Genomic DNA, 7,645 nt, shown 5'->3' on the forward strand with positions numbered 1-7,645 from the left:
TATCATATAATACTAACTTGATTGTTAATATTCCTGTATATTATGATGATGTCATTGTGTGTGGTGTCATTTTGGGTTTGTTTGTTTTTTTGAACACTTGTTGCAACTGGGATTTTGGGATAGGTGCAATTTTTTCCCTACATTTTGCGCATTCAATATCACGACCATAACAAAACTAAACTACAAAATGAAGTTCTTGACTTGTCTAAAGGTGCAGCCTGTTGTACTCATACCTTCCTGTACGCATGCTCTTGCTGCAGCAAGGCATTGTTCTGCGTTTTATGCAGCTGTTCCACTAGCCCGCGCACTGTTGCCCGTGCACACTGAATCTCGCATTCCAGTGTTCGCTCTCGTTGCTGAACCTCGTGAAGCTCCTCTGCCTGACGAACGGCATCCTGACCTCCTACAGCTAGACGCTTTTCTGTTTCCTGGAAGGGCAGCACGAGTGTAATGATAATCTACATTTTCATTTCGATCATGAAGCTTTAAGATTCGAAACTGGGGGAGGTACAAATATAATAAACTCAATTTAGGGAAGCATTACATCAATCAGTGGTATTTGACAATGCAATTAATGGATACATTAGAATTGATACTGGGAAAAAGTCAAGTCAACAAACTGCGAATTCTTTCTCCTGTGCGGCGAGCGTGACACGCAGGTTTGTGGCCTGGCCCTCGGATCCCTTTGCATGCGTCCGGCACTGCTTCAGACGCTGTTGCGTTGCTGCTTGTGTTTCATTTATTTGCTGGAGCCTGCACGGCACACGGCCCATCTATTTTCACCAACTTATTTGTACTCAAAGGACAACCAAAACACACTCGTTTCAGCATTCTTCTTCTCTATTCCCATTCGATTTCTGTCGAATCACGAAATGAAAATTGAAATAAAATTAAAAAATAACCGGTTCTTTTGCTTGTCGACATCTTTCCCCAGATGTGAAACGCGTGTCCGTGCCACCTCAAGCTCGGTGGCCATTTGCTCGGCCATTCTTTTCATACTACTCAGCTGTAGAAAGGGGGGAGAGGAGGGTGCAGCAATAGGACAAGCAGTCAAATGAAAAAAAATCACAAACAGAGCGGTTTGGTTTTTTTTAACCCGAGAAGATTATTTTGTGACGGGATAAATCAGTGAGCGCAGTATTAGGTAAAGGAAGAAAATGCCGAAGATAACTTGGCAACATACGTCGTCTTGCAGTTGTCGTTGGACTTCCTCCTGGGCCTGGCGTTCACCATGCAGTCGTTTTGCAAGCCGCTGCTCCGCTGCTTCCTTATGCTCGAGCTCTCGGTTATTCTCCACCTCATGCTGCAGGAACTCTTGCTTCTCCTTGATACTCTCCTTCCTCTCCTGCACAATGTGCCTTTCCTTTTCCACCTCCTGCAGATGGACGTAAAAACTAACCATATTGTTTCTTGTCTGATAATGCTTGAATTATTTTCATTCATTCATTCATTTCATTCATTCATTTGGAAACTAGTGAGGGACCATGGATTTTCCAAATGGATGCCAAGCCAACTGAGGGCAAACTGCAGTTTATCACATACTGGGGGATGCCAAACCATTCCCAATTACTAAACGTTTGTTTCTTTATTATTAACATTATGACTGAACATGGAAAGCAAACACAAAAGAAAGAAGACGCTCAAATTTCAGTTGAAGTAACTTTGGAATTACCAGAAATTATTACCTCCACAACCGAAGGTGGATGGAGGTTATGTTTTCACCCGTGTCTGTCTGTTTGTTGTTTGTTTGTGAACAGGATATCCCAAAAAGTTGTGGACAGAAATCGGACAAAATTTGGTGGACAGGTTGATTGTGTGACGAGGACAAATTTTTGTGAAGATTCGAACATGGATCCGGAGACGAAAATTTATAAAATTCTAAGCGATTTTTCACCATTGAGGGATCGGGCCAAAAACGATATAAAACATGATATTTCAAAAAGTTATGGACGAGTTATGCCAAAACTTGGTGGTTGAATTGGAAAGGTGACAAAAGCAAGCCAATTCGATTTTGGTTCAGGTGCAAATCCAGATCCAGCCTATCAGTGGGATACAAACATAACTGTTCAGCCTGGTGGAGGTATGCTCTCTACCGAGTGCCGTTCTTGTTTTCTAGCTGTTTATCTGTGCAAAGACTCATTTGGTGAATTGTTGTCCAACCAGCATCGCTTAGAGATGGAAGCAAACACCGAGTTTCTTAGGCTAGCTTCTTTGGGACGTAGAACCCCACAACGATTGTCTAACAATGTGAATGATCTTGGACAGAGAAAAGTGTCCTCTGTGGAAAACTCAAATTGAGGTTGAAGTCATTCACAAGCTACTTGTGGAGGAACCTGAAGGCCTATGGTGTCCAAGCGTATTGCTGTATTCAACAAGCTGTCTCTCTCCCCAGAATAAGGTGAAGTTCTATCTCACGCTGCCACTTTATTTCGACCAAGGCGAAGTTCTCCTCAAAAATATGCCTCCTCTGTAGTGTTTGAGGGCTGTGTCTCTAGCCACATCATCACATTGAGTGATTGACAGACAGCGGCCTATGGAGAAAGTCGAAGCTGACCTCTCTCCGCTTTCTCAACCTCATGGCCACTGGTGTGGTTTGGTCTGGAAAAGCCCCCCCGACTGACCAAAGTTTTGCAAGGTTGATTTATTCCACACAGGGAAGGGGAATAGATGATGTCAGACAGCCTGAATGTTTGTTTGGGCAGTTCAAACAAATCACACATGAATGGTAATAACACTGACCAAATCACATTTCAAATTATTTAATTCCTACAAACAATACTATTTCGTTAAATGCCCCGATTGTTCATAATTATTGTGGTGGCAGCCGGGGAACATTTTGGCATAAGTCCTTCACGAACCAGCTGGCCAGCTCTGATATTGGAATGAAAGTGTTTGGAATTTAAAGTTTAAAGTTTTTGAAAGTTGAAAGAGTTGAAAGTTGAAAATTTCGGGTTTTAAAGTTGAACTTTAAATTTAAAGTTTAAAGTTTTTGAAAGTTGAAAGAGTTGAAAGTTGAAAATTTCGGGTTTTAAAGTTTAAAGAGTTTGGAATTTAAACAGTGCCAGCGATAACTTGCCTGCTCTTTATGAATGACTCAACAATAATTAACGTCCACCAACTAGTGCTGGCAGACGGGATTCCCAGTTTAAGGTCCATTCGAGGAACGGCACACACATTGTTGCCTCACCCTGCCTGCGAAACACCAGCATGGCAGTCTAAACTGGGCAGAGATTCAAAACCAGGCGAGAGAGGTCAAAGGCGAGTGCACACACTTCTAGGCTATCCTGCCAACTATATTTTACATTTAATAACAATATCCTTGTTATTCCATTCAGTTAAACTACATACAACAAGTCTCCCCACAAAATCCACTCACAGATGATACAAATGTGTGGTCAATCCTAGATGATACAGAGCTCAGCAACATATTTACCCCACTGCCTGGTTCCATTCTCAGTCTCCATCCCCTAAGGCCTGATGGAAATTGATCAAGTCAATCTTCAGTATGTACTTCTCACAATAAACTTGCTTAAACTGAATGTATAATTGTGCTTTTTATCTCAAAAGTACCCAGAGTTTCTCAATATTTTGACAAAACCAGCTATAAACTAGAAGGGCAATCGGTGGAGCGCATACCTCCGCCGGGCTGAACAGTTTATGGTTTCTATCCCACTGATAGGCTGAATCTGGATTCGAACCTAAACCAAAATCTAATCGGCTTGTTCTTGTCACCAAATCAACTCGTCCACCAAGTTTATTCATAATTTGTCCACAACTTTTTAAAAATACCCTGTGCTGTCTTTCCCTCGCGGTCCCCCTGTGCTGTCTTTCCCTCGCGGTCCCCCTGTGCTGTCTTTCCCTCGCGGTCCCCCTGTGCTGTCTTTCCCTCGCGGTCCCCCTGTGCTGTCTTTCCCTCGCGGTCCCCCTGTGCTGTCTTTCCCTCGCGGTCCCCCTGTGCTGTCTTTCCCTCGCGGTCCCACTGTGCTGTCTTTCCCTCGCGGTCCCACTGTGCTGTCTTTCCCTCCCGGTCCCCCTGTGCTGTCTTTCCCTCGCGGTCCCCCTGTGCTGTCTTTCCCTCACGGTCCCCCTGTGCTGTCTTTCCCTCGCGGTCCCCCTGTGCTGTCTTTCCCTCGCGGTCCCCCTGTGCTGTCTTTCCCTCGCGGGTCCCCCTGTGCTGTTTTTCCCTTGCGGGGCCCCCTGTGCTGTCTTTCCCTCGTGGTCCCCCTGTGCTGTCTTTCCCTCGCGGTCCCCCTGTACTGTCTTTCCCTCGCGGTCCCCCTGTGCTGTCTTTCCCTCGCGGGTCCCCCTGTGCTGTTTTTCCCTTGCGGGGCCCCCTGTGCTGTCTTTCCCTCGCGGTCCCCCTGTGCTGTCTTTCCCTCGCGGTCCCCCGTACTGTCTTTCCCTCGCGGTTGTCAGCTCTTCCACGAGCCTCGATTCAGTATTTAAAAAAAAAAAAAAAAAAAATCACTTTTCACCCAATCTCTCAATAGTGAAGAATCACTTCAAAAAATCAACAATTCTCGTTTCCGAATCCATCTTCAGATTTCACCAAAATCGAATTGACTCGGTCTTTTCTCACACACGACCTGTCCACCAAGTTTCGTCCAAAGCCATCCATACCTTTTTGAGATATCCTGCTATGTATCGTTTTTGGCCCTATTTCCCAATGGTGAAGAATCGCTTAAAAAATTATACCAGCCGGATCCGGATCCGGATCTTCACGAAATTCTAAACATTTCGTCCTTGTCTCACATACCTAACGTCTCAGCCAAATTTCGTCCGAATCCGTCCACAACTTTTTGAGATATCTTGTTCACAGACAGATAGACAAACAAACAGACAGACAGACAGGTGGTGGAGTCCACCTTTGGTGGTGGAGGTAAATATGGACGTTTATCTACAGCTGTGTGATAAAGAGAGACAGAGGCATATGATGATGCTTTGGGAATAACGATGAAACATTTACTGCTTAATGTATAGGCCTCTATTGTTAATCGATACTAATAAAGCAGGAAGTCTGTTTGTTCGCAAACTCCTCCTCCAGTTGTTAGCAGATCTCAACTAACCGTGGTACGCTTACTCGGGAATCTCCACACTGCGTCTTAGTGGGGTTGGCATCACAATCCCTGAGAATTTGTGCCTGACATAGGTTAGAACTGTCACTGAAAGTCATGAGAGTGTAATGTGCAGTAGCAGGGATATTGAACAACAATGTCAAACAGACAAAATGTGTCAATGAAGTCAAGTCAATGTCAAATGAATGTCATTGAATGAAGTCAAAAGATGAAAGCCTTGCAATGTCAGCTTGGCACAAATCGAGAGAAAAGGCGAGGTTTTTGACGTGATGAAAAATGAGTGTGAATCCTGTTGTGCAAACTTCTTGAGAATAGGTACACCAGGAAGAATACTTTAATACCCAATCCCCCATCCTCATCTCCTCCTGCGTTATCCATATCTCCTGTATGGTTCATGGGTACATCTGCTCATGTTGGGCAATAAAACAACATACAATAGACAAAGATAAGAATCTGAAAAGAAGAACATTTGCAACCCACCATCAAGCACTGGTCTATCTCCTTGTCTCTCCGGCGCATCCTCTTGATTGCAAGCTCCCACTGGCTAACGAGGTCTTGCCGTTCCTGATGTAAAAGCTGAAACTCTTCTGTTGTTTTCTTCAGCTGTATCTAGAAAAGGAAAACCAGATTCCTGCAGCTACTCAAAATAGTATGCTGGGGGTAATGCTCAGACTTTGAGGGTATATAGCACTGGAAATAGTTATGGCCAAACACACACATGGCAACAAATGTCCAACTGGATACTGAATGTAATATTAATGCAATCATTTATTTCAGAAGAAAAATGAAAAAGTTGTGCAATGCACTAGTATCTAATTTGTTTATCAGACTCCTGTTATGCACAGAACATTCTAGTATACGGTTTAATCCTGCCGTACAATTATCAATGCAAAACTGCGCAATATTATTTTAAGTATTACTCCTCACAATTCAGTAAGTAAGTTGCCATTTCACCTTCTCCATTTCCCTACAAGCCCAAACAGGTTCAATGATCTAACTCATGTTTAGACAGCACAGATCAAGTTACACGTGTGTGTTCCTTTTGCACTTTTCACCATCAAGATATCTTTTCACCACATTTGTTGCATCTTGGAATCATTAACTTGCTGGAAGATTAATCCCAGATTGCCGAGTCAAATTCCCAAGGGAATGGCACAATAGATAAGAATATACCTGGATTTGTTAGCACTCATAGTTGCATCAATTCTGTGCACGTCAATAACACCGTTGGATTCACAAGGAACTTCACACAGGAGGAGGCCATTGGGCCGATCAAGCGTGCGAAAATCTGCTTTCGACTTCGACAAATCCCATACCTATGCTTGACCTGCAATCCCAAAATTCTACCAATCCCGCAACAATTGCAGATCTGTCACATTATTATTTCTTTTTTTTTGTATACAGAATCGAGCAACCATATTAAACATGAAAACATGCACGGACACATGAAAAGAATATAATGAACGGAGCGGGAGACGAGAGGGGGAGAGAGAGGGAAGCATACAAGCACAACAACCGTGGAGAACAGGTACGTCGGTAGATCTGTGGAAGGGAGAGGGCTGGGGGGAGTACACGGTATAAAGCAAATAAACACTACGAGGAATTTCAGGAATGAAGTCGGAGATTGAAAGAGGTGGGATTTGGGGTGTTTTAACGGGGGTAGAAAAGATCAAGGTTTTGGATGGGGGGGGGAGATAAGAGATGGAGGTGAACAGCTGTTTTGAAGACCTTGAGGGAGGAGTGGGATTGAAGAGTGTGTGGGAGTTTGTTCCAGAGGCGAGAGAAAAGAGGAATGAAAGAGTGAAGGTGAGCAGAGAGTCTTGATTTTGGCAATTTCACCATAAGAGGGTTGCTGGCAGATCTTGTGCGACCTGAAGGAATATTTTGGGGACAGAGCACAGAGAGAGCTGGGGGAGCTAGGCCAGAGAGGAGTCGGTGAAAGTCAAAAAGACCACCAACCTGCCTGCGGTGAGAGAGAGAGAAAGGCCCTCAGAATCAGTTTCATCACGGGAGATTCCAATGATTCTGAAAGCTTTGGTTTTAACAGCGTGAAGCCGAGCTAGGTGTGAGGCAGGAGCACCGGCCCAGAGGGGAGAACAGTATTCCATTGAGCTTCGGATGAAAGCCTTGTACGTGGTGAGGAGCTCAGATGTGCCAAGGAAGGTCTTCGCATGACGGAGGATACCCAGACGGGGACTGGATTTGGAGGCCAGCTTGGAAATGTGGTTTCCCCAGGAAAGATCATGGCAGATGGTGAGACCCAAAAGCTTGAGTGACAGAACTTTTTCAAGAGGATTGCTCAGAAAGTAGATGGGAGGGTTGTCCAGTCGGTCTTTTCGGAGAGACAAAGTGAGAGTGTGAGATTTGTCAGGATTGAAAGACAAGATTCACGTGTTTGACCAGTTTGTGATTTCTTCCAGGTCTGTAGAGAGTGAAGTGGCTGCAGACTGCCGATCTGAGGGATGGGATATGGAGCGGCAGAGAGTGGACTCATCAGCAAAGAGATAGAGAGGATTTTCCAGAGAGTGGGAGAGATCATTGATGAAGACCAGAAATAGCACAAAAGCCAA

Source organism: Myxine glutinosa, chromosome 1 (assembly GCF_964187855.1).
Source record: "Myxine glutinosa chromosome 1, kmMyxGlut1.1, whole genome shotgun sequence".
Taxonomy (NCBI): domain Eukaryota; kingdom Metazoa; phylum Chordata; class Myxini; order Myxiniformes; family Myxinidae; genus Myxine; species Myxine glutinosa.